Source organism: Plecotus auritus (genome assembly GCF_963455305.1).
Source record: "Plecotus auritus genome assembly, chromosome: 3".
NCBI classification, from domain to species: domain Eukaryota; kingdom Metazoa; phylum Chordata; class Mammalia; order Chiroptera; family Vespertilionidae; genus Plecotus; species Plecotus auritus.
In genome coordinates this window covers 86,045,566-86,055,734 of record NC_137772.1, presented here as the reverse complement: position 1 = coordinate 86,055,734, position 10,169 = coordinate 86,045,566, and positions in this window count along the sequence as shown.

Below are 10,169 nucleotides of genomic sequence, written 5' to 3'. Positions count from 1 at the left end.
AGTAAATAATGCCTGGAAACTTTCTGAATTTATTATTCTTAAAAACATTAATCTATGCATACAGAAAGCTCAATAAACTCTAAGTAGGATAAACTCAAAGAGATTCATAAACAGACACATAACAGTAAAAAAAAACACCACCCTAAAACAATTACAAATGTAAAATATATATTTTTTAATTTTGTATTTTTCATTTTTATTGAATTTATTAGGGTGACATTGGTTAATAAAATTATATAGGTTTCAGGTGTACAATTCTATAATACATTATCTGTATATTGTACTGTGTGTTTACCATTCCAAGTCAAGTCTCCTTTCATCACTATTTATCCCCCTATACCCTTTTCCTCAGGTAATCACAATACTGTTATCTGTGTATATGAGTTTTTTGTTGCTTAATCTCTTCACCTTTTTTACCCAGCTCTCCACCCCCCTCTGACAGCTGTTAGTTTGTTCTTTATGAGTCTGTTTCTATTTTGTTAGTTTATTTTGTCTATTAGATTCCACATATGAGTGAAATAATATGGTACTTAGCTTTCTCTGACTGGATTATTTTACTTAGCATAATGCTCTCCAGGTCTATCTATGCCATCACAAAAGGTAAGATTTCCTTCTTTTTTATGGCCGAGTAATATTCCATTGTGTAAATGTACCACAGCTTTTTTATCCACTCATCCATGGATGGACACTTGGGCTGCTTCCAAATCTTGGCTATTGTAAATAACACTGCAATGAGCATAGGGGTGCATATATTCTTTTGAGTTAGTGTTTCGGGGTTCTTTGGATGTATTTCCAGAAGTGGAATTGCTGGGTCATGTGTTTCTGATATATTGCCTTGAGCAAGGGAAACAAACAAACAAACAAAAAAAAGGGACTACATTAAACTAAACACAGCAAAGGAAGCCATCAACAAAATAAAAAGACAACCTATTGAATGTGAGAACATATTTGCCAATAATACATCTGACAAGGGGTTACTATCCAAAATTTAAAAAAAACAACAACAACTTATACAACTCAACACCAAAAAACCCCCAAACAATCCAATTAAAAAATTGGCAAAGGACCTGAATAGACACTTCTCCTTAAAGGACATACAGACGGCCAATAGACATATAAAAAGATGCTCAACATCACTAATCATCAGAGAAATACAAATTAAAACCACAATGAGATATCACCTCACACCTGTCAGAATGGCTATCCTAATATATATAAAGAGCTAGGTGGCATCACGACTGAACGGGCGACTGGTCACCATGAAGTGCATGGAGCACCACCTCTTGGTCCCCTCTTTTCCCCAGCCCCCAAGCCGCTCACCATGAGGCGGGTTGCTGGCTGCGGGGCGGGACTGGGGCCTGTTGAGTGGCTGTGGTAGGCTGCTTCGCTGGGTGGCTGTGAGCTTAGTGGAGCAGTCACCCAGGAGGCAGCGAGTTTCACAAAGCAGTGGCGGGGTGGGGGGAGCCTCGTGGAGCAGTGGCTGGGCGGGAGGAGTTTCGTGGAGCGTCCAGAGGTGAGCTTCATGGGGCGGCAGCAAGCTTCGCGGAGCCATCGAGGGGCTTCGAGCATCGCGGAACATCCCGGAGCCGGGAGCTTCACGTTGAGTCGCAGGGCGGCAGAGGCCATGGGACGGAGGCCTCTAGTCATCAATAAATCAACAAACAAGTCCTGGTGAGGATGTGGAGAAAAGGGAACCCTCATGCAATCTGTTCTTAATATAGAAAAAGGCAGACCCTGCCTCCTCTCTGCTCCAAACTGTCAGTGGCTGCCATATCACACCGAGTAAAGCAGAAGTCATTATCATGACTCACACAGCCCTGCACAGCCAGCCTCTCTCCCACCCACCCACCCACCCACTCTTTGACTTCACCCCCTACCACCGCATCCCTGGCTCTCTCCGTGGCAGCCTCCCTGGCTTCCTTGCTGGTTTTGGAAGGCAGCAGGCATGTTTCCGCCTTAGTGCTTCTGCTTGCATCACTCTTTTCCCAGGTATCCCTTACCAACTTCATGTTTTTGCTCACTCTCCCCTTCTCAATTGAAGTCCACTATGACTATGCTATTAACATTGTAATCCCTCAAAGCCCCTCAAATACTTCTGCCCAAATACCTCTATCTCTGCTTTTAATAGACACTTATTACCTTTTGATATGCTATCTAATTATGTTTTTTGTTTATTTTCTGGCTCCTTCATTTGAATGTAAGCTCTGCAAAGGGCTGGAATCTGCTGGTTTCTTTACTGATGTAGCCCAAAAGCCTAGGACAGTGCCTGGGGTGTTTTGTTTTTATTCTGGGAAGTAAGCTATATTGAATTGGATTGAAGCTATACTCTCTATGTCTATGAAGTTCTGAGATTTTGTGCAAAAGAGTTTCAATTAAATGTAGAGAATTTTTATGTGAATGATTATTGTTCAGTCCTGTATTATTGAATCATATTAGAAATTTTGAAATTTGAAACTAAGTGGAACAGCATTAGGAAAACCACGCCTTCTTGTAATGTCACCATTGACACTGACAAAATATTTGAGTGCCCACTGTGTGCAGAGCAGTGGAAAAAGGCCCCATTAAATATGTGGCACACACATCTGTGCTGCTGTGTGGCCAGATGTCCTAGTTATGGGAATTTTATGTTTCCAGTACTTCTAAAAAGGGGTGTCAGATTCATGCATTTAAATGAACTTTGTGATGAGTGGCTAGTGAGTGTAAAATGCGGTCAACAGCAAAGAAAGCAAACTGGTTCAGGTGGAAATATTCTGCAGCACTTGGGATGATTTTTTAAAATTATACTTTATCAGGCAAAAGCAGACCATAGTTGTCATCCTAATTCACATTTGTATGGCACTGTGCAGCCTACAAAGCACTTGCTTATAATAGATCATCTCAAGTGTATAGTCTCTGGGAAAAGTTTGCCAAAGCCATTGTCTCTCTCAACACAGTCAGGATGTAGATTTCTGTTCTGCAGCCCTGGAGGCAAATGTTCAGTGTTGAGTGGATGAGGAGCCCCCAGAAGAAGCCCACAACTGTGAGGCAGGCAGCCCAGCAGCCACACACCTGGTGCTGAATTGAGAGCACAGGCTTCACCACCATGCTGCCTGCTTTTAAATGCAGGTTTGCTTCTAGCTTACTGTGACTCTTGGTGCCTCGGTTTGACCATCTGTAGAATGGGGTCAGTAATAGTAGCTCCTATAGGGCTCCTATGAGAATTAAGTTAAGTTTATAAATGGAGGGTGCTTACAGCAATTCCTGGTACGTGGGGACCCTCCCATGCATGTCCGCTGTTAGTATTAAGAAAGGGTAAAAGGACCTGCTTGTCTCTCATTTCTTCAGTGTTTTTAGTTAGAGTGCTGGAGAATTTCTCCTCAGAGCCACTCTATTAGGTATATGATTTTAACATTGTTTAGGAACAGAACCTTCTGAGAGTCAGGTGAAAAGTGTGGACCCTTTCTCCAGAACAATGGGCATATTCACATGTATATACAATTTTGCCTGCAATTTCATGGAATTTATAAATTCCTGAAGTCCAGATTCAGAATCTCCAGGTTAGGGTAGTGTGTTTCTAGAGGCTCAGATTAAATTGTCCCTGGTTCGACCAGCACATTCAGTCCCTGATGCCTGTGATCACGCTGGTGTGAGTTATTTGACCTGTCCCATCCAGAACATGCAACATTGAAAAGGCAGACTGATGTATCTCTCCCCTGAGAGATATGTGAGGAGCAACTTGAAGCAGATAGAGGAGACACAGACAATGGAACAGAGACGAGATTTCCTAGTGTAATCACTCTCCTGGGGCACTTTTCCTCACCGCCTTCAATCCAGGGTAAGCCTGACACACTCTCCCCTTCTGCCTCCTCCCAAGCTCAGTCATTTCTCCCTGGGGGCAGCCAGCTACTGAGAAACCCCCAGAGGAAGAGAGACATCCTAGTGAAAATGAAGAAGGTCTGAGCAGATCAGAGGAGGCACGAGAGAGTGATCTGACAAAGGCAGTTACACCATGGAGGCAGAGCTGTATAATTGGATGCCAATATATGTATTTCAAAACACAGTCTCTAGGTATCCCAACTTCCCAGGGAGATGAAAAAGAATCTTTCAGTATGAAAGCTTATTACATCTCAAAGAAAGCATGCTGGTGCTTCCCAAGGACAGAGCAAGGTTGTAGAATGACAAGAACTGCATGGCATGGGATGACTTTGGCACCTTCTTCCATACAGCTAGAGGGGTCTTCAGAATTCTGTTGTGTGTCCCTTCCTCTCCCACTGCTTCCAAGGGTGGGCAGGGTGCTCTAATGGTCAGAATTTGGCTTGTGAAGGTAGCAGCCCTGTGGTTTGGCTCCAGATCTGCTCCGTGGAGGAAAATGCTGATTCTCCATATTTTATCTGCTGCTAGAAGAGGATAATACAAGGTTTCTTTTTTTTCTTCTCTTGGGGACTTGGGGTGAAGATTAATTAGATGCTACCTATGAAGTGTTTTAAACTCTGGAAGAATAAGGTGCTAAGCATTATTTCTAAAGTTAGCTTCTTTAACCCATTTCATGAAATAGGGATCTCCACTCATTAATTGGAGTCCCAGTAGAAGCCACCTATTCTCCATAGCAAAATGGCTAGTAGGGTGGTGGTGGTAGTGGGGGCTTGATGATAGAAACAGTCATCAATTCAATCTTCTCATTTCTGAAGGGAAATCTTTTTATGAACTTTGGTGCTGGCTGAGCAAATCTGAAGTAGTGAGAGCAAATGTGGCCTGGGCCCCACTCTGAGACTTCTTGTCCTAGTCGGGGGTTAAAAGGAGGGGGCATCATGACAGACCAGGCAGCCAGAGACCCGGAGATAGGAGCTTCCGGCTCTCTTTCTACAAAGAAGAGCAGCAGACAGAACACCTTGACCGGGAAAAGTCAACTCTCTCCTTCTTGTCCAGGCAACTGTAGCTCATAGTATCCCAGTGTGTGGTGAGGCCATGTGAGAAGGGTCTTAGCATGAGTTCCTCCTCAGATGATCTTCGACACTTCCAGAGTGAGGCATAATCACATATGCTCTGAATGTAGGACGAAGTCTTGAATCAAGAATATTTCTTTCATTTATTCATTTAAATATTTACTGGGCATCTGCTATTAGTCATAGTTCTAAGTACTGGGGATACAGCTGTGATCAATATAGTCAAGGTCCCTGTTCCCAAGGAACTTGCATTCTAGCAGAAGAGATAGTCAGTAAACCAGTGAAACAAATCCTCCTATTTGTCTCCACCAGAATGTAAGCTCTACAAGGACAGGGTTTCCTTTTTAAATCTGCTTTGTTTATTACTGTATTCATAGCAACTAGTTTTGGCCCTGATAGCTAGATTTTAGGTACTCGATAAGTATCTGCTGAATAAAATGAAAAAGATAATTTCAGGTAGTGGTAAGTACAATGAAGGACATGAATTGGTATACAGGTGGGAGGTAAAGATGGAGAAGTAAGCAAGAGTTGGAAGATGTAAGGTCTTTCAGGCTTTGGTAAGAATTTGGATCAGAGCAATGGATTTTAAGCACAGGGAATATGCAATTTTGTTTACATTTTCAGAAGACCACTGGAGCGCTGGAGGAGAAAGATAGTAAGGGGGAGAGACTGGAGTCAGGGAAAATAATTAGGAGCTGATTTGGTGGTCCAGATCAGAGGTAGTGATGCCTTGCCTAGGCAGATAGTCATGCAGTGGTGGGAAGCGGTCAGGTTCCAGAGGCATTTTGGAGGTAGAACCAGTGGGATTTGTTGATGTACACTGTGAAAGGATTCCTCTCATCTAATTCATTGACACATCTATCACTCTGTTTGTTTGCTTGTTTATTTATTTTTATGAGAAAAGTAAGTTCTACTCTCTTAGAAAATTTCAATTATACAATACAGTGTTATCAATTATAGTCACCATGTTTTACATTAGATCCTCAGACCTTATTCATCTTCTAGCTGAAAGTTTGTACCTTCTACCAATCTCTTCCTATTTCCCCCACCATCAGTACCTGGCAACCACTTTCTACTCTGTTTCTCTGAGTTTGACTTTTTTTTTTTTCTCATTAGACTCCATATATAAGTGATACCATGTGATATTTGTCTTCCTCTGTCTGGTTTATTTTACTTAGCATAATACTTTCCCAGTTTATCCATATTGTTGCAAATGACAGGATTTCCTTCTTTCTTTTGGCTGAATTATATACACAAACACACACACATATGTATATATATCTCTTTTTTTAAATCCATTTGCCCATTGATAGACATTAAGGTTGTTCCCATATCTTGCCTATTATGAATAATGCTGCTTTGAACTAGGGAGTACAGATACCCCTTCCAGATTCTGTTTTCATTTCCTTTGGATATGTATTCAGAAGTGGGATTGTTAGATCATAAGGTAGTTTGGTTTTTATTTTTTGAAGAACCACCATACCATTATTTTTTCTCACTCAAGTATATATTTTATTGATTTTAGAGAGAGAAGTGGGAAGGCAGAGAGAGAGAGAGAGAGAGAGAGAGAGAGAGAGAGAGAGAGAGAGAGAGAAACATCAATGTGAGAGAGAAACATTAACTGGTTGCTTCCCTGATGCGACCCTGCATGTGATTAAACCCACAGCCTAGGTATGTGTCCTGACTGAGAATCTAACCTGCAACCTTTTGGTTAGAATCTAACCTCCAATCAACTAAGCCAGCCAGCCAGAGCAACCATACTGTTTTATATAGTGGCTGTACCAATTTAATTTCCACCAACAGTGTACAAGGGTTACCTTTTCTCCACTTATCTCTTGTCGTATTGATAATAGCCATTCTAACAGGTGTGAGGTGATATCTGCTATCTCATTGTGGTTTTGATTTATACATTTCTAAATGATTAGTGATGTTGAGCATTTTTTTCATGTACCATTGGCCATTTGTATGTCATCTTGGGAAAAATGTCTGTTCAGTTCCTCTGCCCAGTTTTTAAAAAAAATCTTTATTGTTGAAAATATTACATTTGTCCACTTTCCACCCCCCCCCCATTGACCCCTTCTAGCCTGTCTTTCTTCCCCCACCCCAGGCCTTCACCACACTATTGACTGTGTCCCTGGGTTATGCATATATACATACAAGTTGTTTGATTTCTTCCCACCCACTCCAGCCTTCCCTCTGAGATTTGTCAGTCTGTTCCATACTTCTATGTCTCTGGATCTATTTTGTTCATCAGTTTATTTTGTTCATTAGATTCCACATATGAATGAGATCATGTGATACTTGACTTTCTCTTACTGGCTCATTTCACTTAGCATAATAATCTCCAGGGCCCTTCATGCTGTCTCAAAGGGTAAGAGATCCTTCGGTTTTACTACTGCATAGTATTCCATGGTGTAAATGAACCACAGCTTTTTTATCCACTCATCTACGGATGGGCACTTGGGCTGTTTCCAGATCTTAGCTATTGTAAATTGTGCTGCTATGAACATAGGGATGCATATATTCTTTCTGATTGGTGTTTCGGGTTTCTTAGGATATATTCCTAGAAGTGGGTCAAATGGCAGTTCCATAGTTAATTTTTTGAGGAAACTCCATACTGTTTTCCATAATGGCTGTTCCAGTTTTTAATTGGTTTTGGTTTGTTTTTGTTATTGAGTAGTATGAGTTCTTTATATATTTTGGATACTAACCCCTTACTAGATATGTGATTTAAAAATATTTTATTTTATTCTGTAGTTGCCTTTTCATTTTGTTGATGGTTTCATTTGTTGATGTAGTTTCACTTGTTGATTATTATTTCTGTTGCCTTTGTTTTTGTCAAATCCAAAAAAATCACTGTCAAGACTGATGTCAAGGAGACTACATCCTATGGTTTCAGGTCTTGCATTCAACTCTTTAATCTATTTTGAGTTGACTTTTGTGTATGTTGTAAGGGGTCCAGTTTCATTCTTTTGTATATGACTGCTCAGTTTTTCAAAACTGTATATTAAAGAAACTATACTTTCTTCATTGTATATTTTTGGCTCATTTGCCATAAATTTATTGACTATACATATATGGGTTTCTTTCTGGGCTTTCTATCTATTGGCATATATGCCTATTTTTATGCAAATATATACTCTGCCGATTACTATAGGTTTGTAATATAGTTTGAAATCAGGAGGTGTGATGCCTCCCGCTTTGTTCTTCTTTCTCAAGATTGCTTTGGTTATTTGGGATCTTTTGTGTTTCTCTACTAATTTTAAGTGTTGTTTTTTTTTTTTAATTTCTGTGAAAAATGCCATTAGAATTTTGATAGGGATTGTCTGAAATCTGTAGATTGCTTTGGGTAATAATGGATATTTTAACAATATCAATTATTTCAATCAATGAGCATGAAATATATTTTCATTTATTTGTATATTCTTCAATTTCTTTTATCAATGTCTTATAGTTTATTGTCCAAATCTTTCACTTCCTTGGTTAAATTTATTATTAGGTATTTTATTATTTTTGCTATAATTATAAGTGGGATTGTTTTCTAATTTCTTTTTCTGATAGTTTATTATTACTGTAAAGAAATGTAACTAATTTTTGTATGTTAATTTTGTATTCTGCAACTTTGTTGAATTTGTTCATTAGTTCTAATAGTTATTTTGCTAGAATCTTTAGAGTCTTCTATATATAATACCATGTCATCAGCAAATAGAGACAATTTTACTTATTTTTCAGATTGAATGCCTTTTATATATTTTTCTTGCCAACTTGCTTTGGATAGGACTTCTAGTACTATGTTGAATAAAAGTGGTGAGAATGGGCATTCTTGTCTTATTCTTGATCTTAGAGAAAAGCTTTCAGCTTTTCAATGTTGAGTATAATGTTAGTTGTAGGTTTCTCATATATGGCCTTTATTATATTGAGGTACATTTCCTTTATACCCAGTTTGTTAAGTTATTACCACTGAATTTCTAATTTTGTTAAATAATTTTTCTGCATCCTTTCACAATGTATACATATATTAAATCATCATATTATACATATTATTTGTATCCTTCATTTTATTAATGTAGTGTATTATATTAATTGACTCACAGATGTTGAAACATCCTTGCACTCTGGAATAAATTCCACTTAATTATGGTCTATAATTCTTTTAATGCACTGTTGAATTTATTTTGCTAGTATAATGTTGATGATTTTTGCATTTATGCTCATCAGGGATGTTGGCCTCTAATTTTCTTTTCTCGTGGTGTCCTGGTTTGGTTTTCTTATCTGGGTAATGGAGATTTTGGAAATGTTCCTTCCTCTTCTATTTTTTTGGAATAGTTTGGGAAAGATAGGCATTAATTCTTCTTTAAATGTTTGTTAGAATTTACCAGGGAAGCCATTTGGACCTGGACTTTTCTTTGTTGGGAGGTTTTTAATTACTGATTCAATCTCCTTACAAGTAATTGGTCTATTCAGATTTTCTGTTTCTTCATGATTCTGTTTTGGTAACTTGTATGTTTTGAGGAATTTATCTATTACTTCCAGGTTGTCCAGTTTATTGGATTGTAATTGTTCATGGTAGTCTCTTTTGAGATTCCTTATGACTGTACTAGAGGCCTGGTGCATGAAAATCATGCATTGGAGGGGAACCCTCAACCTGGCCTGTGCCCTCTCGCTGTCCTGGACCCCTTGCTTCTGACCGCCTGCTCGCAGCGGGGGCAGGAGAGGCTCCTGCCACTGCCACTGCATTCGCCAGCTGTGAACCCAGCTTCTGGCTGAGCGGCTCTCCCCCTGTGGGAGTGCACTGACCACCAGGGGGCAGCTCCTGCATTGAGTGTCTAGCCCAGCCGTGGGCAAACTACGGCCCGCGGGCCGGATCCGGCCCGTTTGGCTGTTCTATCCGGCCTGCGGAGCCGAAAGAGCGGAGGGTTCTCTTGCTCTCCCCTCCACTCCTTTACTTTAAATTTATATTAGTTCACACAAACACTCCATCCATGCTTTTGTTCCGGCCCTCGAGTCAAAAAGTTTGCCCACCCCTGGTAGCCTCTGGTGGTCAGTGTGCATCATAGGGACCAGTCGTTCTGCCATTCGGTCGATTTGCATATTAGGGTGCATGAAATTCATGCAAGGGACTTGGCCCTCGCAGCCCCAGCTTTGTCTGGAAGATCGTCCGGAAGGACGTCTGGAAGCTCATTCGGTTGTCTGGTCTAATTAGCATATTATGCTTTCATTATTATAGATTTGTGTGGTATCAGTTGT